Source organism: Bactrocera oleae, chromosome 2 (genome assembly GCF_042242935.1).
Source record: "Bactrocera oleae isolate idBacOlea1 chromosome 2, idBacOlea1, whole genome shotgun sequence".
Lineage (NCBI taxonomy): Eukaryota > Metazoa > Arthropoda > Insecta > Diptera > Tephritidae > Bactrocera > Bactrocera oleae.
Window position 1 is genome coordinate 38,229,287 of NC_091536.1, and position 24,484 is coordinate 38,253,770.

The window sequence follows — 24,484 nt, forward strand, 5'->3', positions numbered from 1 at the left end:
TGCCAAGAGCAATACATATATGTACATACATAAATTCAATTTTATCTTTTAACATACGTGTACAAGATCATAATTTGATACATATATATATACATTTTACGTGAATACCTGCGGTCTATTATTCTCCTTTTCGCGGTCTTTTCATATATACACGCGCATTTACATACATACCGGCACAGGTTTACAAACATACGTACTTCGCTTCAAAGTCCACATTGGCAAATATTCCGCAATACCCCTTGTTCTTTGTTAAACAAAAACAAGTAGGATTGCATATATACATATAATATTCTAAGTCCACATTGGCACATATTCGCAATACCCCTTGTTCTTTGACCAACAAAAACAAGCAGGATTGCGCAAAACATAATATAATACATACATACATATGTACAAAGCGCATTGATCTCTAAGACGAGCTCTCAATTGCGCATAACGACAAGTACATATGCATCAGCTGATCCGCTTATAGGTATACCCTATAGGAATTGCGGACGAATAATACATACACATCAAATTAAAAATAAAATCATTCGCGATAATAATCAATTAAATAAATAAATAAAAACAAATTATTGCGAGTGAATACGAACGGCACAAACTAAATACGCGAAATTTTGCTTACTTAATCAAATTAAAAACTCTTACTCTCTTAAAAGAGTTCAGTTATTCATACGAGTTAATACGAAGATTAAAAACGTCATTGATTCACTTGGTTTATTCATAAAAAAAAAAAAAAAATATATATAAGGAAACAAAAAAAAACTTCTTTTCTTAAAAGATAGATAGAAGAAGATATTTATTACACTGAAAATATTTTAATTTATTTCGGCATACCTTTTTAAATGAGCTCAGACTCAAAAGAATCAAAAATATCTCAATTGTTAAAAGTACCAAAGATGAATTCAGATGATGAAAGTCCATGTACACCTGCAGAAGCAAGGTGTTACAAAGCAAAAGAGGGGTAAAGACATTTTTTACACTAAATTCATTGCTGAGAGTGACAGTCTAATACGATACTGCACTCGATTATCATCTTCGCCGATTCAAGAAAATTCTGAATCGGTATTAGAAATTAAAAAACACAATCTTGACAATTTTTGGAAACGTCTCCAAGCTGCATATGACGCAATTGTAGAATCTGACGACTCAGATCTACCAGAAAATTTCAAATCTTCGGCTTACGCCAAATATGAAAACTGCTTAGACCAGTTCGAAGAAACTAAAGCAATGATTTCCGATCAGCTAAAGCTAATAAAAGCAATTGCACCTACTTCACATCAGCGAGTAGAGCTGCCACAAGTACAAAGTCATGAGACAAGTTCAGGCATCCATCTCAAGGTGCCCACATGTGATACAGAAATATTTCATGGTGGTTATGAACAATGGCCGTCCTTCCGGGACATGTTTACAGCCGTTTACATAAACCACCCAAAATTAACAAACGCACAAAAATTGTATCACCTCCAATACAAAACAAAAGGTCAAGCAGGCGTCATAGTCAAACAGTTCGCACTAAATGACGATAATTTCAATTTGGCTTGGGAAGCTCCTCAATCAAGATTCGAAAACGAAAGAATATTGGTCGATAAACAAATATCGATATTAATGAACTTGCCAAAAGTTCAAAGGGAAACTAGTGAAGAATTTATCAAACTTCAATCCACTGTTTCAAATTGTTTGTCGGTTTTATCGACACAAAATATTCCCACAGACAGCTGGGATCCAATACTGGTAAACATATGCACTGCCGCATTACCAGAAAAATCATTACTTCTATGGGAACAATCGCTCTCATCACGAAGAAAATGCCCCACGTGACAACAAATGAATGATTTCCTAACTACCCAATATGAAATCGCAGAAAGGGTAGATAAAAAAATGGTAAGAACGAAACCCGTTCAACATGACCTAAATAGAAGCTTCCACAGACCCCAAGCCAGTACCAACAACAATTTAAATAGAAGCTTTAATAGAATATTTTCGATCGAAACAATTTTATAAAAACGAAAAGACTTTGTACAAATTGCCTATCACATGCACATACACTTAAAGAGTGCGAAAGCAAATTTAATTGCGTTTATTGTCATAAACGACATCATTCAATGCTGCATTACAGCACATTTTCCAGCTCACCCCCAAACAGCGCAAATACAAAAAGAGCCAAGGGTTTAGTTGCAACAGCAAATCCCGAAGTGCGAAATCCCGATAATTGCCAAGAAGCACCATGCTGCTCAAAGGCATTAAAAACCCAAACGCTACACAGCGAAAATGAAAGTAGAGTACTACTACCAACAGCAGTCGTCTCCATCGAACACCGAGGAGAGCTGTTTAAACTTAGGGCCTTAATAGACCAAGGATCACAACGATCTTTCATAGCGTCTAAGGCTCAAAATAGGCTACAACTGCCAACAAAACAAGCCAACTTTGAAATTACAGGAATGGGCGGAAGAGTAGTTCAAAACTCTAATAAAATCTGCCCCCTTACCTTAATTTCCCCCCAAGCGGATAAGCACATACAAGCAGAAGCTATAGTCTTACCGCAACTTACAATTATGCTTCCAAGCTATCACATAAATAGCAAGCATTGGCAAAAGGTTTCACACCTAAAGCTAGAAGATCCCAACTGCAACACTCCCGCTCAAATAGACCTTCTATTGGGCAGCGATCTCATACCACAGATAATACTCGAAGGTATTGAGACAATTTCAAATACACTTCTGGCACAAAATACTATTTTTGGGTGGATCCTAAGTGGACTAGTTTCGGAACCAGTTACCACCATGACCACTCAGGTTGAGGAAATCTCAAACGAATACCTCAATTCACAATTGAAAAAATTTTGGGAGTTAGAAGAACTCCCCCACATACCAATCACAACCCCTGAAGATCAGTATTGTGAAGACTTTTACAAAGCCACAACTACTAGATCAGATAATGGTCGGTACGTCGTACGACTACCACTAAAACAACAATTTCCTAACTTTAGGTCACTCTCGCACCTCTGCTATACAGCAGTTTTTAAGTATGGAAAAAAACTTACTTAAAAAAGGTGAGCTTAAGCCAGAATACGATGGCGTGTTAGAAGAATACCTCCATTTAGACCACATGGAGGAAGTAAGCCCATGCGAAAAAATCATAAATGGCAAATATTACTCATTTTACTTGCCTCATCACGCAGTAGTAAAGCCAGACAAAAAAACAACTAAAGTAAGAGTTGTTTTTAATGCATCAAGATCTACTAGCTCGGGGAATTCCCTAAATGATATTCTATTTACGGGACCCACGCTCCAACCAGATTTAATGCTACTAATTTTAAATTGGCGTATATTCAAATACGTATTTAACGGAGACGTCGAAAAAATGTATAGGCAAATAGTCGTACATAAAGACGATCAAGATTTTCAGCGAATTATTTTCCGAAAATCTCCCTATAGTCCACTACGCGACTATAAACTTAAAACAGTTACCTTTGGCGTCAACTGTGCTCCTTACCTAGCCATTCGAACATTGCACGAATTGGCAGAAAACACCAAGTCAGAATTTCCTCTGGCAACCCAGGTGTTAAAAACACAAACGTATGTAGACGATATCCTGTCTGGAAGTCACAGTCTTCCACAAGCATACGAGTCACTATCACAAGTGATACAAGCCTTAAATACCGCAGGGTTTCCGTTGAAAAAGATAACGGCGAACCACCCTAATATTCTAAAAAATATACCACATGAAAATTTGTTAGATACTAATATCCTTAAATTCGAAAAGGAAAGTACAACAAAAACTCTGGGGATCCAATGGAATGCGATATCTGACCAGTTTTCATACACTACAGAGTCAATATCTGCAATATCTGCCATAACAAAGCGACAAATTCTATCCTCTGTGGCGAAACTTTTCGACCCCGCAGGATGGCTTTCGCCAGTTATGATACAAGCCAAAATTCTAATACAAGAATTATGGTTAGATGGTACCGACTGGGACGAACAAGTAAAACCACTGCGTTTAGAAAAGTGGTCCCAGTTTGCGAGCAATCTACATGATATCTCACAGGTACAAATCCCACGATGGGTAAATTATGCTCCAGAGTACAAAGTCGAACTACACGGCTTCTGTGACGCCTCTGAAAAGGCATATTGCGCAACTATATATGTTCGCACACAAAGCGACAATGCGACCACATGCCACTTACTAGTAGCAAAAGCAAAAGTGGCTCCTTTAAAAACAATAAGTCTACCACGACTTGAATTATGTGGAGCGCTACTACTAGCCAAACTCGTGTCCATCGTACAAACGCATTTAAACATGGCACAATACAAACTATATCTGTGGTCCGATTCTGAAATCGTACTCGTCTGGTTAGAAAAACCACCACATGCATGGAAGACGTATATTTCCAATCGAACGTCTCAAATCCTTGACCTAGTAGGATCAGCCACTTGGCGACATGTAGCCAGTGCTGACAATCCTGCTGATCTAGGTACAAGAGGATGCAAGCCCCTGCATCTTGCCACCACCACCCTCTGGTGGAATGGCCCCCGATGGTTAACAGAATATTCTGATTCTTGGCCACAATCGCTTATGCGCAATATAATTGCCCCAGAAAGTCGAAAAATCGACTCTTTTCACACAACAGTGGATGATACTGACATCCTCGAACGATTTTCATCGTATCCCCGAGCACTCAGGGTAATAGCTTACATGCTCAAGTTCATAGAGCGACTCAAAATTAAACTTAAGGGAGTAACTTCATTACACTCCCAATGCGATACAGTGACGCACCTAGAATTACAAAAGCAAAAGTCGCTCTTATCGCATCTACGCAAGCGCGCTACTTCAGCCGCGATATATCACTTTTGAGAGAAGCAAAACCTATTGACAAGAGAAGTCCCCTCTTAGTTCTAAACCCATTCCTCGACACGAAAGGTCTTCTTCGTGTGAATGGTCGGCTTGCCAATTCAAGCCTAACGTATAACGAACGCCATCCAATAATTGTTCCAGAGAAGTCTCGACTTGCCACACTACTCATCAACTATATCCACATATTAATGCTCCATGCCGAACATCGCCTCATGCAACATATGGTCCGCCAGGAATTTTACATTCCCCGACTTAAGCCCCAAATAAAGAAGTGCATTTTCTTGTGCAAAATCTGTACCACGCACAAGCAAAAGATGCGAACACAGATTATGGCAGCACTTCCCCCGGAACGCTGCAACTTTGCTCTGCCTTTCTCCATCACAGGTGTCGATTTTGCTGGGCCTTTTCAAATAAAGGCGTCCATGTTAAGGTCTCCCACTCTGATGAAAGGCTATGTGGCTGTTTTTGTCTGTTTTACGACACACTCCGACGGTCATGCTCAAGTTCATAGAGCGACTCAAAATTAAACTTAAGGGAGTAACTTCATTACACTCCCAATGCGATACAGTGACGCACCTAGACTTACAAAAAGCAAAGGTCGCTCTTATCGCATCTACGCAAGCGCGCTATTTCAGCCGCGATATATCACTTTTGAGAGAATCAAAACCTATTGACAAGAGAAGTCCCCTCTTAGTTCTAAACCCATTCCTCGACACGAAAGGTCTTCTTCGTGTGAATGGTCGGCTTGCCAATTCAAGCCTAACGTATAACGAACGCCATCCCATAATTGTACCGGAGAAGTCTCGACTCGCCACATTACTCATCAATTATATGCACATATTAATGCTTCATGCCGAACATCGCCTCATGCAACATATGGTCTGCCTGGAATTTTACATTCCCCGACTTAAGCCCTAAATAAAGAAGTGCATTTTCTTGTGCAAAATCTGTACCACGCACAAGCGAAAGATGAGAACACAGATTATGGCAGCACTTCCCCCGGAACGCTGCAACTTTGCTCTGCCTTTATCCATCACAGGTGTCGATTTTGCTGGGCCTTTTCAAATAAAGGCGTCCATGTTAAGGTCTCCCACTCTGATGAAAGGCTATGTGGCTGTTTTTGTCTGTTTTACGACAAAAGCAGTACACCTTGAGCTTTGTACTAATCTGACAAAGGAGGCTTTCCTTGCGGCATTTGCTCGCTTCGTCGGTCGACGCGGCTTTCCATCGAAGATCATGAGCGATAATGGTAAAACATTTATCGGCGCTCAAAGAGCCACCGAAAAACAATTCGTGGACTTTATCAAACAAGTCTCACCTGAGATTGTACAAAAGTACGCGCCCCAAGGCATTAATTGGCAATTCATCCCCCCAAGCGCTCCTCATATGGGTGGTTTATGGGAATCAGCTGTAAAAAGCTTCAAATCCCACTTCAAAAAAGTAGCTGGAAACTACAAGTTTAATTATGAAGAATTCTCGACCTTATTAATTCGAATTGAAGCCGTACTCAATTCACGGCCAATCACAATCCTCTCGCAAGATCCCTCCGATTTCACCGCCCTAACTCCTGGGCATTTTCTCAAAGGAGCACCCATTCTGGCCATACCTGAGCCAGACGTGGAGTCGCTATCCTTATTAAACCGATGGAAAAGAATCAAAATTCTTCATCACAATTTTAGTCGCCGATGGAAAGAAGATTATCTAAAGGACCTCCACAAGAGGTACCGCTGGAAAGCTCCAGAAAAGGCGCCGAAGCTTGGAGATTGTGTCATTATTAATGATGATTGTCTACCCCCTACCGAATGGCGGCTTGGTCACATAGAAAAGCTACATTATGGCTCCGACGGTCATATAAGAGTAGTTGATCTCCGTACCCAAAGCGGAACGCTTACCAGACCGCTTGTGAAGCTGTGCTTTCTACCAACCGCAGACATAAACGAAAAAGCAAATGATAAACGATAAACCGATCATAATCCCGAAAACGCAATTCATAACCGTTTCAATAAATCGACTAAAAAACACGAAAAGACAATAACTCGCAAACTCGACAACAATCCATATATATAAGTATATAAGTATATAAACTAACGAGTCGATCAATATGACGACCCTTTCATGCTACCAAGAGTTGTAGAATGCCAATTTCAACTTTGTTCATGCGACTTCTAATCCCGCGACAACTAAGCTCACAACCCACCGTCCAACATCATACAATACAACATAACCAACGCAACATCATACACCACCTACAACACACCATATCACTCACCAACACAACCATATACAATTAACCAACCACACTCTACATCTACACTATACACCCACACTGCAACCACCGTCTTTTCCACCACCCGAATGATCAAAAGGGACCAGAATGGTCCTCTTTTTCGCTTTCATCCGTGACCTATAAGGTTATACATCAAAACGTTCCCGGCCGAGTGATTTTCATCGAAGTGAAGTACAAGTGAATTTAAAAAACTGAAAGTGTATGATTGATTATTTAAAACCTTAAAGCTAAGAACGTGAACCTTTTAATATTATAAAGTGTCAAAAGAAAAAAATATATATTTTTACAATACTAAAGTTTAAAAAAAAATTAAATAAAGAGTTTTTTACTAAAAGTAGTACAATTGTGACAAAAAGTGAGTATAACACCGCACCCAAGGTAAAAGAATAAGTGAAGTCAACAAATGGTCCTTCGAGCCTCTTTGAAAGGCACCTAAAGAAAAAAAAAAAAAGGAAAAACGTAAAAATTAAAGTGAAAAGTACAAAAAAAAAAAAGTTCAAAAACGAAAAGTACAAAAGTACTAATATATGTACATATGTATATGCATACCTAAATACATACTAACAGTGGTTAAACAAAATTACTACAACGGGCGCGAAATCAATTGATATACAAAACTAACACAAAATATCACCAAAAATTAAAAACGGGCGCGATTTAACCAAAACTAATAGAAAAAATCAACAAAAAGCACGGGAATTAAATCCACCAACCACGCAGAGAGGAGGACAATAACGCACAGGAAAAACGCCGGAGACAAGAACAAAATTAAACCAGAGAAAAACGAGAAGAAGCATACACATTTTTAAGTATTACTCCCAAAAACCCTTGGCGGAAAAAAAAAGTGAGTCCATTCCAATTACATTTTAAAATAGAGGCATTTTATGCACATATGTATGTTGATTTACAGTTTTATCGGTATTTCGTTAGAAATAAATAACCGAACAAAATAACTGAAAAAGAAAACAATATACGGTATCTGCCTCAGCTTATTTTGTGTCTCCAAACACACCGTTCTATTCTTTCAAAAAAAAAAAAAAAAAATTTTTGCAAAGTCAAGTATTCCTACTTGCAATATTTCCAGCGATACCCCTTGGGCTAATCAAGCAACAAGCAGGATCGCCTAGAGCACATAAGCAGAGGCTAAGAAAAACAAAAAATTTAACATATTACAGGAATACATACATACATATGTGCATATACCTATAATTTAAATACAAATTTTTTGGACTTTAAAACTTTGCCTTTTGCTATTAATCGCAAGTAACATCTTTTCTAACATGCCTACATAATCATGTGGTACATACATAAATTAACTACTTCTAAAAGTTCAATTAAAAAAATGTTACTGTTGTTCAAATACCTGCCTGCTTAATTCGTGTCTCCAAACACACCACAAGAAAAAATACAAAAAAAATTATAAGTCAAGTTCATCGACTTGCACACTTTCCAGCGATACCCCTTGGGCCAATAAAGCAACAAGCAGGATCGCTTAGAACATATAAGCAAAGGCAGGAAGAAAAACAATAATAACATTATCGGCATTTATGTATGTACACATATTTTCTTAAACATTGGCATATTTCCCGCGCTACATATATACCGCAACCCAATCTTTTTGCTCTTCTCATTTCTCTTATATATTCTCTTAAAAAATATACATAAAAAAGTAATATATTTACAACTATATATATATAAATATAGGCACTCAACAAAACTTACAAAAACGCGTTACATGTATGCTTGTATATATATATATATATACACATGCCAATATAACTAAAAAGTATACGGTCAAAACGAATTAGCATATACAAACATATGAAAATTAAAATTAACATACATAGGTACGCAGATATATATACATTTGTTGTTAAGAACAAATTTATTTTCGCGTTCCTTTTAAACAAATGTATATAGATACATAATAAAAACGAATATACATACATACAAAATATACAAATTATTCGCGAGTGAAACGAATACCCAGTAAGCAATTTCGGCAATTTTTAAAATAATAATAATACGGACATAAATTTTAATAAAATAAATTGACTTGTCCGATAAAAAAAAAAATTAAAAAAAGACTAATTTTACAATCATTTTCAAAAAAAAAAAATTTTTTTTAACTACAGCTTTGGGCAGCAAACTAAAATTTTTTTTACTACAACCGTATTATAGCAAATATTTAATACAAAACTATTTTAATATACTGCACACGGTTTTCGGCTTCGCCTATTAACGACAATACAGAATCAGTCCTAAATTTAAAAATTCAAAGCATAGATAATATATGGGCACGCGTTCTGACAGCGTACGATACAATATTAGATACTGACGACGCTGAACTTCCAGAAAACATTAAAGCTTCGGCGTCAGCCAAATATGAAAACTGCCTCGATCAGTACGAAACTACGAAGGCAATGATATTAGACCAAATAAATTTATTAAGGCCATGTAGAGCCACTACTCCTCCTCCGAGAGTAGTTACAAATTCAAAAGAAAACCTAGATACAGGTATATTTTTAAAAGTACCAGCTTGTGATACTGAAGTTTTTCATGGAGGTTATGATCAATGGCCGTCCTCCGGGACATGTTCACTGCCGTGTATGTCAACCATCCTAAACTTTCACGAGCACAAAAGCTGTACCATCTCAGGTACAAAACAAAAGGGGAAGCAGGCTGTATTGTCAAGCGTTTCGCTTTGAATGACGAAAATTTTAATCTGGCTTGGGATGCACTGGTCGAAAGATACGAAAACGAAAGAGTATTGGTAGATAACCAAATAACTATTTTAATGAATTTACCAAAAATTCAACAAGAAACCAGCCAAGAATTTCAAAAACTATACTCGACAGTGACTAATTGCTTATCTGTGTTAGAAACACAAAATTTATCCACAGAATCGTGGGACCCTATCCTAGTAAATATTTGCGCAGCGACACTACCTGATGCTGCTTTGCTACGATGGGAGCAATCACTAGTGGCAAGAAAGAAATCGCCAAAATGGCATCAAATGAAAGAATTTTTAACAACTCAGTACGAAATAGCTGAGCGAGTAGATAAAAAGGTAGTTAAGCCAAAAGGTCATCAAAATGACTCAAATAAAAACTTTTTTAAACCCCAAGTCAGTAATAACACACAATATAATAGACACGTTAATAGAAGCCAAACATTCGTGTCAAATCAAACAAACCATTGGCAATCATTATGTGAAATCTGTAAAGGAGGACATAATATAAGATCTTGCGAGAAATTTAAAAAAATGTCCGTTTCAGATAGAAACAATCTTGTCCGACAACATAAACTTTGCATCAACTGTCTGTCCAACTCTCACGGGACAAAAGACTGTGAAAGCAAATTCAGTTGTGTGTACTGTCAACGACGACATCACTCATTGCTTCACATAACCAATTTTACAAATATGAAGCAAAATCATATACATAAAACCACGGGCCTAGTCGCGACAACCAAATCAGGTAATCCCGAAATCCCGAATCCCGAAAATAAAGAGGAACACCCATGTTGCTCAAAAGCAGCAAAAGTTCAAGCGCTTCATTCAGAGAATGAAAGCAAAATTCTTTTACCCACAGCGGTCATTGCTATAGAACATAAAGGAGATTTATTCAAATTAAGAGCATTAATAGATCAAGGCTCTCAAAGATCCTTTATATCATCAAAAGCTCAGAATCGGCTAAAATTGCCAGTCAAAAATTCTAGTTTCCAAATTTCGGGAATGGGCGGAAGAATTATACAAAATTCAAATAAAGTTTGCCCAATCACCATAGTCTCTCCAAACGCGGATATACGAATAGATGCACAAGCCATTGTTCTACCACAGCTCACTAATTTGCTTCCAAGCTATGAAGTAAATAAAAAACAGTGGGAAAAATGCTCATATCTCAAATTAGCAGATCCCAACTGCCATACCCCATCACAAATCGACATATTATTGGGCAGCGACTTAATACCTCAAATAATTCTTGAAGGTATAGAGAAAATCTCTAATAAATTATTAGCCCAAAACACAATCTTTGGACGGATATTAAGTGGCCAAGTCACAGAAAAAATTAACTCCTTCACAACTCAAGTTGAAAATATTTCAAACGAATATTTAAATAATCAACTCAAAAAATTCTGGGAAGTAGAAGAACTACCCCAAATCACAAAACCTTCAGAAGAAGACCTGGCATGCGAAGCCCATTACCAGTCCACAACAACAAGAAACGAACATGGTCGTTATGTTGTGCGACTCCCATTCAAGCCCACCTTTCCAGAAACGATAGCTCTAGGCCACTCGAGAATATCAGCAGTCCAGCAATTCCTAAGCTTGGAAAAAAGCTTGATAAAGAAAAGCGAGCTTAAATCAGCATATGATGACGTGATGGATGAATATCTTGACCTCAATCATATGGAAGAAGCTGTACCATATGAAAAAATATCTAAAGGTAGATATTTATCTTTTTATCTTCCACATCACGGGGTAATAAGACCAGATAAAATCACAACAAAAGTACGAGTTGTTTTTAATGCCTCAAAGTGTACGAGCTCAGGCAAATCACTCAATGATGTACTATACACAAGGCCAACATTACAACCTGATCTCATGCTGCTAATACTAAATTGGCGCATGTTTAAATATGTTTTCAATGGAGATGTAGAGAAAATGTATAGACAAATTTTAGTACATAAAGATGACCAAGATTTCCAGCGGATAGTCTTCCGAAAATCAAGTAATAGTCCAATCAGCGACTACAAACTTAAAACATTTACCTTTGGCATCAATTGTGCACCCTATTTAGCGATTAGGACATTACATGAAGTGGCAAAAACCTGTCAAATAAATTTGCCTTTAGCAACTTCTCTCATTAGCTTGCGAATCACTATCTCAAGTGATCAAAGCACTAAATTCAGCCGGGTTCCCCCTAAAGAAAATTACATCAAATCATCCTGAGATAATAAAAAACATAAAAGGGGAAGACTTATTAGATACTAACTTCTTTAAATTTGAAAAGGCCAGTACTACAAAAACTCTCGGGATTCAATGGAATGCGATAACAGATCAATTCTCATATACAATTGAGTCAATATCTGCAATATCCGCCATAACCAAACGTCAAATACTTTCCTCGGTGGCAAAACTTTTCGACCCCGCAGGATGGCTTTCGCCAATAATGATTCAAGCAAAAATCCTCATTCAAGAACTGTGGCAAGACGGCACTGAATGGGATGAGCAAGTAAAACCCATACGTTTAACAAAGTGGGTTCAATTTGCAAACAATCTACATACCATCTCGGAAATTCGAATTCCTCGATGGGTTAATTTCGCATCTGACTATAATGTATAATTACATGGCTTCTGTGATGCCTCTGAAAAGGCCTATTGTGCAACAGTTTACGTACGCACTGAATATGATAACAAAATATCTTCACGTCTTTTGGTATCCAAAGCCAAAGTTGCTCCCCTGAAGACACTAAGCCTGCCACGGCTCGAACTGAATGGTGCACTTCTGTTAGCAAAACTAGTCTCAATTGTCCAAACTCATCTGAAACTAACCAATCACAAAATGTACCTTTGGTCAGATTCAGAAATAGTTTTAGCATGGCTAGAAAAACCACCATATACCTGGAAGACTTATGTATCTAACCGTATATCTCAAATATTAGACTTAGTTGACAATGGCAACATGTTGCAAGTGCAGATAATCCAGCGGATCTTGGGACAAGAGGTTGCAAACCACTTCATCTCACCAGCACACTCTGGTGGAACGGTCCTACGTGGTTAACAGAATCACAAGAAGTCTGGCCAAAGTCTCCCGCTCGCAATATAATAGCTCCTGAAACTCGGAGAATTGAAAACTTTCATATCACTCCTGATGAAGATGATATATTACATCGATTTTCATCATTCCCAAAAGCACTAAGAGTAGTCGCTTACATGTTTAAATTTATCCAAAGACTCAAACAAAAGGTTAAAGGAATAACCAATGATCCTTCCGTACAACTAACGCATTCCGACATGCAACATGCAAAGGTCATCCTAATTACCTATACACAAACTCGCTATTTCATTCGGGAGAAATCAAAGTTAGTCGAAAGACGACCCCTCGATAAGGGAAGCTCACTTCTCGTTTTAAATCCTTTTTTGGACACAAAAGGATTAATCCGGGCACATGGAAGACTAGTGAATTCCAGCCTTAGTTATAACGAACGACATCCCATTATAATTCCCGAGAAATCCCGTTTTACTTATTTATTTTTAATATATCTTCACCAACTTACGTTACATGGTGAGCATCGCTTGATGCAACAAATGGTCCGACTAGATTTTTATATACCGCGCCTAAAGCCACAGATTAAAAGAACGATTTTTATGTGTAAACAATGCACATTGTACAAGCACAAAATACGCACGCAGATCATGGCAGCTTTGCCACCTGAACGCTGCAATTTTGCTCTTCCCTTTACCATTACTGGGGTCGATTTTGCTGGACCTTTCCAGATAAAGGCCTCTATGTTAAGGTCTTCCTCATTCAGGAAAGGGTATGTGGCTGTCTTTGTATGTTTCACGACAAAGGCAGTACACCTCGAGCTATGTTCGGATCTGTCTACTGCGGCTTTTCTCGCAGCATTTGCACGCTTTGTCGGACGACGCGGATTTCCATCAAAAATGATGAGCGACAATGGGAAAAACTTTATCGGAGCTCAAAGAGCCACAGAGAAAGCGTTTGTAAAATTTACTAAAGAAGTCTCCCCAGAAATTGTTAAAAAATATGCACCACAAGGAATCGATTGGCAGTTTATACCCCCTTGTTCTCCCCACATGGGCGGACTCTGGGAATCAGCTGTAAAAAGCTTTAAGTCCCATTTAAAGAAAACGGCAGGTAATCATAAATTTAATTATGAGGAATTTACCACACTACTCGCACGTATAGAAGCCGTACTAAATTCAAGACCCATCTCACCACTCTCGCAAGATCCCTCCGATTTCACAGCTCTTACACCTGGACATTTCCTCAGAGGAGCTCCACTTCTCGCCATACCTGAGGCAGAAGGAGACTCACTCAATTTAATAGACCGATGGGAAAAAATTAAGATACTTCATCATGAATTCAGCCATAGATGGAAGGAAGATTACCTTAAAGATCTCCATAAGAGACATCGGTGGAAAACGATCCAGAAGGAACCAAATACGGGCGAATGCGTCATCATACATGATGAATGCCTTCCTCCAACAGAATGGCGACTAGGCCGCATTGAAAAGGTCCATCGGGGACGAGATGGTCACATAAGAATAGTAGACGTACGAACCCAAACTGGTATACTAACTCGACCATTAGTAAAATTGTGTTTTCTTCCGAACACCGAAGAACCGATTACACAAACCCCGCCAAGACAAGCGCATAAATAAAATCAAAACCGACAATTAATTCGTTTAACTCGAAATACTACCGTTTTATAATTCGTACATGCAAATCTAACACTAACAAACGCGATTAAAACTTAACCACAACATATATAGTCACATATACATATATATATATATATATTTCAAACCAAGTAACAAATATCATAATTCAAAATTACGAGCCAAACCATATTTTAATATTATATATTCCTATTCCAATAGAAATGGACGTAGAAGATATACACAGCGCTCCCAAGACTGTGAGGTCCGTAATTGCTGCGCCTAGAGCATCTGGTCCACCCATCGCAGCACCAAGGATGCAAAGCGCCACGGTACCACACAGCCAATCATCTGCAGCAGCAGTCAGGGATGCAAACGAGGAGCAGTTTGATGAGCATCTGCCTCCACGATGCAGTCTATGTCATCGACCTCACGTCCTGAAGAGGTGCACCATCTTCAAAAGCATGAAGCCCGCTCAACGCCAACAGATCGCCAGAGCCCACGGACACTGTATGACTTGCTTGGCAGATAGTCACTCCACCTTTGAGTGTATAACCGACGGATCGTGCCAACGACCGCATCATACTCTGTTCCATCGATTCCCTCGACGAGCAACTCCGTCCACCACGCAGACCAGTCACCGGCACAGACAACAAGGGAATCCCGTCCAGCGCCAAAGAATACATCGCCCGAAGCCATCCAGAGGGGCACGCTCGCGGCCACCTCCACCACCCTATGGTCATCGCAACCAGCGGCAAAGGGCAACCGAATTGAACGCCGTAGTGAGCACTCTGCAACAGTTGCAGAGACTTCTAGGCAATTAATTCGCCTAGGGGGGCCGGGATGTTCATGCGACTTGTAATCCCGCGACAACTAAGCTCACAACCCACCGTCCAACATCATACAATACAACATAACCAACGCAACATCATACACCACCTACAACACACCATATCACTCACCAACACAACCATATACAATTAACCAACCACACTCTACATCTACACTATACACCCACACTGCAACCACCGTCTTTTCCACCACCCGAATGATCAAAAGGGACCAGAATGGTCCTCTTTTTCGCTTTCATCCGTGACCTATAAGGTTATACATCAAAACGTTCCCGGCCGAGTGATTTTCATCGAAGTGAAGTACAAGTGAATTTAAAAAACTGAAAGTGTATGATTGATTATTTAAAACCTTAAAGCTAAGAACGTGAACCTTTTAATATTATAAAGTGTCAAAAGAAAAAAATATATATTTTTACAATACTAAAGTTTAAAAAAAATTAAATAAAGAGTTTTTTACTAAAAGTAGTACAATTGTGACAAAAAGTGAGTATAACACCGCACCCAAGGTGAAAGAATAAGTGAAGTCAACAAACTTATATCTTAAAACTTTATAAAGCCCAATAATCTTTTCTACATAGATAACTATGGACGCAGATGCACCTATGCCAACGCCTGCTATTCGGTCGGCTATCAATGTGCCGTGACCTGGGGTTACTCCAGCGCCCCGATCTGTAACTGCAACCGCTCCTACAGCCGCTCCTCGAAGTAGCGCGCGACCGTCATCAACAGCAAACAGGGAACCGCAGCGCGTCCGGTGCATCATTTGCCGCCGCCCTCACCGATTACAACACTGCAAAATTTTTAGAGGCATGCAACCGATGCAACGCCAGCAAATTGCCCAGGCTCATGGGCATTGTCTCAATTGCTTGACAGCGGCACATAACACACAGGAGTGCACGTCCGTCAATCTGTGCCAAATATGCGGCAGGTTGCATCATACGTTGCTCCATCGCAACCCGAGACGTGACATCGGTCGGCCGCCTGCCCCGCGCAGCCGCCCTCCAAGTAGACAACCACTATCTACTCGGGCAATACAGCATCGACGACCAGCAGCCCCTCCTGTGTCCCGATTAAGGAGCCACCGAAACGAAGCACCAATGATGCGCCGGCACTCTAGGCCGCAATATCGCCGCTCTACGGGACTGAGCAACGTTGTAGCAACGCTGCAACAGCTGCAACGACTCTTAGGCTAAACATTCGCCTAGGGGGGCCGGGATGGCTAAACGAGCTATCTATTATATACTATTCCCAGCAAACGTCCCTGCACACGCAACACACACCACTTCACAAGCAACACTGATAAATTCCAACACACCACAACATTACCATCCACTCCTGAAAACACCACACACCAATACATACAACTTTACACAATTCACCGAGGGATACCAACACACACCACACCTTCAACACACCCACGATCTCACCACTACCCAACGAACAAAAGGGATGGACGATTGGACACGGGCCCTTTTTTCGATCGATCGCCGTCGTATACGCATCATCCGAGTCCTGCTCTGCGCCAACCCGGATATCTATATTTTCATCTCGTTTTTCAAATCATTTTTAAGCAACTTTATTGTTTGAAAGACTAAATAAAATTGCAAGTTGGAAAATCCTTTATTCATTTTTAACCATATTTGTTCTGTTTCATTTCGGAAGCGTGTGAAAGTGGTGAGTGTTGTGGTGCACTTTAGTACTAAACTATTTAGTTACGATAATAAGTGATATTACTATTATCGTTGATCCTGCAAATAGGCTGACCTTGTATCTAGTCCTAATTTCCTTGATCTGTTGAATATTTGCTACATTGAGCTCTTTCAGATATTGTAATGAAAGTACTTCTTCAATGTTTCCTGTGGCATCTCTTGATTTTATTATTGCTGGTAATGGGTTTACAAATATTTGATTCTTGTTTGTAAAATTTTTGTTTTCCACTGTTACGCTTGAATTGTCATATTTAATCAAAAATGTTCCGTTTAGTTTGACGATTTCATTGTCAATTCTTAGGGTTCCCGTATAGTTATTGATTAACCATAGACCAGGTGAAATTTCTTCTATCGTTTCTATGTGGTAATTGTTTGTTATGGTGCAATGGGATGAATAACCTTTGAGCAGATTTGGTATGCAATTACTTTCTGTGGCTTCCTCTAAATTATTTTGTTTACATAATATTAAATTATTTATATTCTGACAATATGATTTCATACCATATATTTTCTTATTACAAACAATAAAATCTTCATATCTTAGTTTAATTGCTTGCCTTGGCCCATTGGATAGAATATAATTCGTCTTTTAAAAATTTAATTTTCTTTCAATATTTTTTTCTAATTCTAATTTGAGGCTATCGCTCGATGTCATTTCGCTTAATATTACGTTTGAAATGTGTGTTAAATTATTTGTTCTATCTAACATAGATTTATTAATTATTACTTGTTGATTATTATTGATTAAAATATTATTTATTTTATCTCTTATTATAACAAAATCTTCGTTATCTGGGGTTCCAGCCAACCATTTCCAGGCTGTCCCAATTGAATTTATAGCTCTTTTTATCTTTCTTGGTTTGAGTCGGGATAGTAAGGATCGGATAGATTCTTCTTCTTGGGATAGGAAAGGGTAATTACGGTTTTTCCGAGTTACATCATTTTTTATTATGGAATGTATTTTGTTGAGTGCAAATTCGTATTGTTCAATGTCGATAGTGTATTAGTCTAAATGTTCCGGTCTGAACCTTTGCGGTTCCCATATCTATGGTTATTATGTGGCTGTTGGTATAATCCAAAATTTGGGTTTCTGCATTGCACCAGGCAATTAAATATAATGTCCTGTAACGGTAATGTAGATATTCTTTAATTTTTAATGTGGCTTTTGTGCACTATTCGACCTGATTTTGTTACTATTGTACAACCTTTATCTTCCTGTACTAATTCTTTTTTGGTCTTAGGTGTAAGTTTGTTGCCTAGTCTTTTAATGATCTTTACATAAACGGTATCGTCAGCATTGTATGCCTTAAATTCTGTCCTGTTCTTATTATGATAATCTAAGTCTTTTTCCTGTTTGTCACGGATTTTCTTAATGTCGTCTAGTCTGTCTTTTTCTAATTGTGCTGGGTTAGTGGTAACTCTTCGTCCGAAGAAGGCTTCTACTGGTTTTTTATTGTTGGTTGAATGAATCGAATTGTTATATTCGTGAATGGCTCTGAAAAGTAAATCTTCAAATGAATTATGGGTTTTTTTCGCTTTTTATACAGCGCATTATTTCTGTTAATGTACTGTGAAATCGTTCTATTTGTCCATTTACGGTACTAGTGTAGGGGGTGTTTTATATATCTGAATTCCATATTGGTTTTCTAGCATGAAAGTTATTGGGGCTGCACTAAGAGATTTTCCATTATCTATTACAATGTTTACGGGTATGCCAAACATTGTGAGGAGTTCCAGCAGGGGTAATTTTATATCTTCTGAAGCTCTGGATTTTACTATCTTTGCCTGAGCATATTTAGAAAATTTATCTATTGCTGTAAGTATAACTTTGTTATTAGTGTGATACAAATCGATATGAACGATTTGTCCTGGATATTCTGGGATTGGGGAAGCTTTCAATATTAGTTTTGCCGGGTGTCTCTGATATTTATTTTCTTGACAAATTTTACATTGTTTTGTGATATTCTTAATTTTCGCGTTCATCTGAGGGAAATAGTATTTTTCAAGTATTTGAATTTTGTTTTCTATCGCATTCCTATGTGCTCTGTTATGTTCCTTTATAATTTCCGTTTCTTGTTCTGATTCATTTGTTAGATCTTTTACTATTTTTCGCGTGTATTTTACTCTATATCTGCTAAAATTTTGTAAGTAGATATTTTGGATTTTTCCTAAGATGTTGTCTTCCGTTTTTATTGCATTGGTGCCTGAAGGATTGAGAAATTTTTTTAAAAGCGTGGTAAAGTTTTCTTTGGTAAATTCGGGTTCTATTATAGTGTGTCTATGATATATTGGGAAAACGATTTGAAATTGGTGCGAAGAGATATCTCCTGTTAAGATAAGAAGTTGACTTTTGAAAGCATTTATTGGTGCATCTGTGTAGGGTATTAATGTTTGTCCTGAACTCTCGTCACTATGTTGTGTAGCTGTCAATGAGTTTATTTGCGGATCGGATGGTATTCGCGATAATGCGTCTGCTACTACGTTGGTGCTTCCAGGTTTATACTTTATCTCATAGTTATACTCTTCCAAAATGGCTTTCCATCTTTTTAATTTACTATTGGTGTTTTTGTTACTGAGGGCATATGTTAATGGCTGGTGATCTGTAAATATTTTGACTGCGGTTGAGCCGTATAAGTAATTTCGTAATGATTTTAATGACCATATTATTGATAGCATTTCTTTTTTGTTAGTCGCGTAGTGTTCTTCTGTTTTCGTCAGTGTTCGTGATATAAAAGTTATTGGTTTGCCGTCCTGTTCCAGTACTGCACCTATTGCATATGTAGAGGTGTCGGTTGTTAGGTGAAATTCTTTATTGAAGTTAGGGAATTCTAACATTACTTCGTTTGAAACAAGTGAATTCTTGATTTTGTTGAATGCTTCTATTGCTTGTTGGTTTAGTGTTACTGCTATTTTGGCTGATATATTTTTGGGCATTCGTCCCTCTTCCCCTCTCAAAAGGAGAGTTAGGGGTTTCGCGAGTTTGGCGTAATCCTTAATGAAACGTCTGTAAAAGCCAGACATTCCCAAGAATGACCTAAGTTCTTTTAACGTTTTTGGAATCGGAAATTCACTGATTGTAGCTAATTTTAGTGGGTTAGTCTTTAATCCTTGAGTGGAAACGATGAATCCTAAATACTCAACTTCTGATTTTAAAAATTCGCATTTAGTTAACTGTACTTTCATATTAGCTGTTTGTAGTGTGTGAAATATAGTTTCTATATTGCGAAGATGTGTTTCTTCATCTTGTCCAAAAATTATTATATCATCTATGTAAACGTAAAATTTTGTACCTATGTGTTCTCTAAGTATGTCGTCTAGTGTCCTTTGAAATATAGCGGGTGCGTTCTTTAAGCCAAATGGTAAACGGGTAAATTCGTATTTAGCGTTGTTAATCGAAAATGCTGTTTTTTGAATATCCTTTTTATGTACGGGTATCTGGTGAAAACCGCTTTTAAGGTCTAAGACTGTGAAGAATTGGTTTTTCCCAAGTTGGGTGAGGACTTCATTTATTTCTGGGATGGGGTATTTGTCTGGTGTTGTTACACTGTTTAGTTTACGGTAGTATATTATCATTCTGTACTTTTTCTCCTTTGATGCATCGAGTTTCTTTGGTACTATCCAGACTGGTGAGTTGTAAGGTGATCTTGAGTGTCTAATTATGCCTTGATCTAGCAATTCTTTGATTTGTTTTTCAACTTCGTCCTTCATTGCCATTGAGTGGGGGTAGTATTTTGAATAAACTGGCCTATCTGTTGTTGTTTTTATTTCTGCTACTACTGTCGTTGTATATGTCAATTTCTCATTCGGTTCTAAAAAAGTGCTCGATATCTAGCGCATAGTGAGTGTAATTTTCTTGTTTGATCATTTGTTAAGTGTTCTGAGGTCAATATTGTTAACTGATTTGGATATTTGCTGTTTTATGGGGATCTGATGTGTATATAACTGCGTTTAGCTGTTTTAGGCTATCGTTGCCAAGAATTGCATGAAAGGATTTAAGTGTGGGTAAGATAAAAAATTTGTGTTTTTCTTCCTTGATTCCGAAAAGGTTGAGTTCGGTGTGTTGTGATATTTCGATATTGCCGCCTACTGATTTTGCGAAAAAAATGTTTTCATTGGGTTTGGGGTTTTTTACTAATGAAGTTTGAATGTAATTCTTATTCGAACCGGTATCTATTAGAAATTTTAATATTTTTCCATCGCTCGTCCTACACTCGAAGTAAGGTAGCGATGAGGAGGTTAGTCTAAAAAATAAACGTCTACGAAATCATTAAAATTATTTTCTGGTTGTCCTGTTCTTTTCTCATATATTCGTTGTTATATTCTTCCCATGGTTGCATTTCCTCATATTGGGTGGTAGCTTCTTCGTAGTTTTTATTATTTTCATTAGTATCTTTTGCAATATAATTGACTCGTTGAAATTTGTTCGGGTAGTTGTTGCTTAATTGGTTAGATGGTGGTGATGGTCATTTTCCTGCAATTCCGTTGAAGTTGGGTCTATTCATGTAATTAATATTTCTAGTTTTTTGGGATTCATCTATTTCCATCGGAACTGATGGTTTCGGTTGCGTAGGTCTTGGCGGTGAATAATTAAATTGGTTAGGCCTTGGTAATTGTCTCGAAGGATAAGCAGACATGTTTTTGTATTGGGGATTAACAAAATTATTTTGATATTGAGGATAATGGGGGTTTTGGTATTGTATATTTATGAATGCTGCTGGTTGTACTAAATTCTGTACGCGATGGATTAGTTGGGGAATGTATGCAAGATTCGGATAAAAAGGTTGCCTTTGATATTGTTATTTCCTTAATGGAAGTGGGGGTGGTATTGGTTTTCGTGATATAGGTTGGTTGTTGAAAGCGTGCTATGTTCGGAAATTTTGATTTTGTAATTTCATGCATAACTGAAGTGCTTGAGGTCAGTTGGTTCTTTTATTCCTAGTAATTTTGGAAGTTCACCATTCAAACCTCTCACAAAAGTGTCTAATGCTTTATCGCGGTAAGTTTTAGTTAATATATTTAAAGATTCTTGACCTATGTCAAGACAGGCAATTTTATTCAATATTAGGGAAAGGTGGGAAAATACTTCGTGATAAAATTCGTTAATAGATTTATTTCCTTGGAAAAGGGAAGACATTTGTTACTCCAACGTACTGATGTCTCTTTGGTCTGCGTAATGCGTATTAAAGCATTTCGAAATTGCTTCCCAATTGAGCGGAGTGTTATAAGACTCTAACGCTACATCGGCGTTCCCTGTTATTTTATTTTTTATGACATTCAAAATGCAAAAATAACGAGGTGTGCCTTTTTCGGATTCGTATAATCTCAAAATTCTCTCTACACTTTTCTTCCAAGATGCGAATTCTTTCGGATCGCCAGAAAAATCTCTTAAACACCTAACAACGTCTGGTACTCTGCCAAGTCCTGATAGGTTTCCTGCATATCTTGGGTCAATTGTTTGGGCTGTTACCGTTTCCCTTCTTGGTTGAATAATATTCTCAATAAGAGCTGGGCGTCTGTCGAAATAACTTGAGTTACGATATTTCGTATGATGTTGGATAGTTCTGGGGTAACTCGAGGATTGGAGGGTGGTGGTATACTGGTATTTAGGACTGGAGGTCTAATTATAGATTCGGGATTACTCATTTTGAGGAATTAAATTAAAAAGTTTATGAAAAATAAAGTTGAATATAATGGATATATATTATTATGTTTATTTTAGCAATCTCTGGAGGGTCCCGTTTAGGTGAATCGCAGAGTTGTTCTTTATTATAAAGCCGGAGAGTCCCCCTTAAAGGTGGTGAATCGCGACTTTTAGAATTTAGTATTTTATTGGCTGTACAAGCCTTTGTTTTATTTTACAATTTTGATTATCAATCTCTGGAGGGTCCCGTTTAGGTGAATCGCAGAGTTGTTTTTGTGTTATAAAGCCGGAGGGTCCCCCTTAAAGGTGGTGAGTCGCGGCCTTGCTTTTATTTAATTATTGACTGTACAAGCCTTTTATAATTAATTATTATTTTATTGTATATTATTTTAATAATTAATTTTTTGTTTTTGTTTTTGTTTTTTTTTTTTTTTTTTTTGTCTCTTTTAATAGTTTTTAATGAAAATTGTTTTCCCAAAATTGAATATTATTCCCTTTCGTTAATTTTAATTGGTATATTTAACTTTACTTTTCTACGAGTATATATTTTTATTATATACATATATATATCTTCTTCTGAAATGTTTTTCTGTTTTTTTTTTTTGTTTTTTTTTAAATTGATATTTTCCGTTTTTATTAATTTTAATTTGGATATTTCACTTTTTCTATTTTTTCCCACTTTTACTTTTTTATCTCCATTACTATTTTGTTTTTCGAGAAACTTCTATAAACTTTATTTTCACGATATTTTCTTATTTTCTTTCACTTACTTCTATAACTGAATATGTTTCCTATTATTGTTTTTCTATGATATCTTAACTCTATGCTTATGTAATAATCCCACGGCGCATATTGAATTGTCCCGTTTGCTGGTCGCTACTAGGGTTCTTTATCACTCTTGTTGCGGTGTCCAAATCCGTATCGTAATCCTTGTGGTGCTTCTTCAGGACCTTTACACTCTTCTTGAAGGTTTTATTTTGGATTCACGAACGCGATTGGCACGTTGGGCGCCAGTTATTACATTTTATGTTACGTTTTTTAAAAAAATATTATTTTTCAGGCCGAAGCCGTCTTTATTTGATCAAAGTAAAACTTAGACTGATTACAAAAATTTCTTAAACTTAAAATTAAACCTAAGTCACATTACCGCTGTCCTCAAAGGTGTTGACTCAGCATTTGCACAGATGCACGTGTGGTGTCATTTGACAGTTACCCGTGGGATACTGCTTACAGTGCAAGTCTCACCTGAAGCTTTAGTTTTTGGCAATAAAGCTTTGTATGTCAATTCCAACGTATGTGGCGTTAACTTATATAAACTTACATATTTACGATGATTTGTTTGCAAAGCTATAAGAGCGGCAAGAGAAGCGGTGACAATCGACGGCCGTTCCTTAAATTTTTTCGGCATAGCTCGGATTTTCTATTTTTTTTCAGCCAGTCCTTCGACACAGTGACACTTTGACAAGAAAACAAAAAATGTGAGCTTCGGCTCTTGGTTGTCCGTGGCAACGGAGATTTTGCATAAAACAATGAGTGTACATTTTTACATACATACGTTGCATATAGACAAATTAACAATTATAATGGGTACTTTCATATTTGTTTACATGCACACATAATTATACATATATATTTGTATAAGAATATTTGCAACCGCTAGGTCTTTTATTATCGGGGTATGTCAAGCAAGAGGTGTATAAAATCAAACCCACAAATCTGACTGAACTGAAG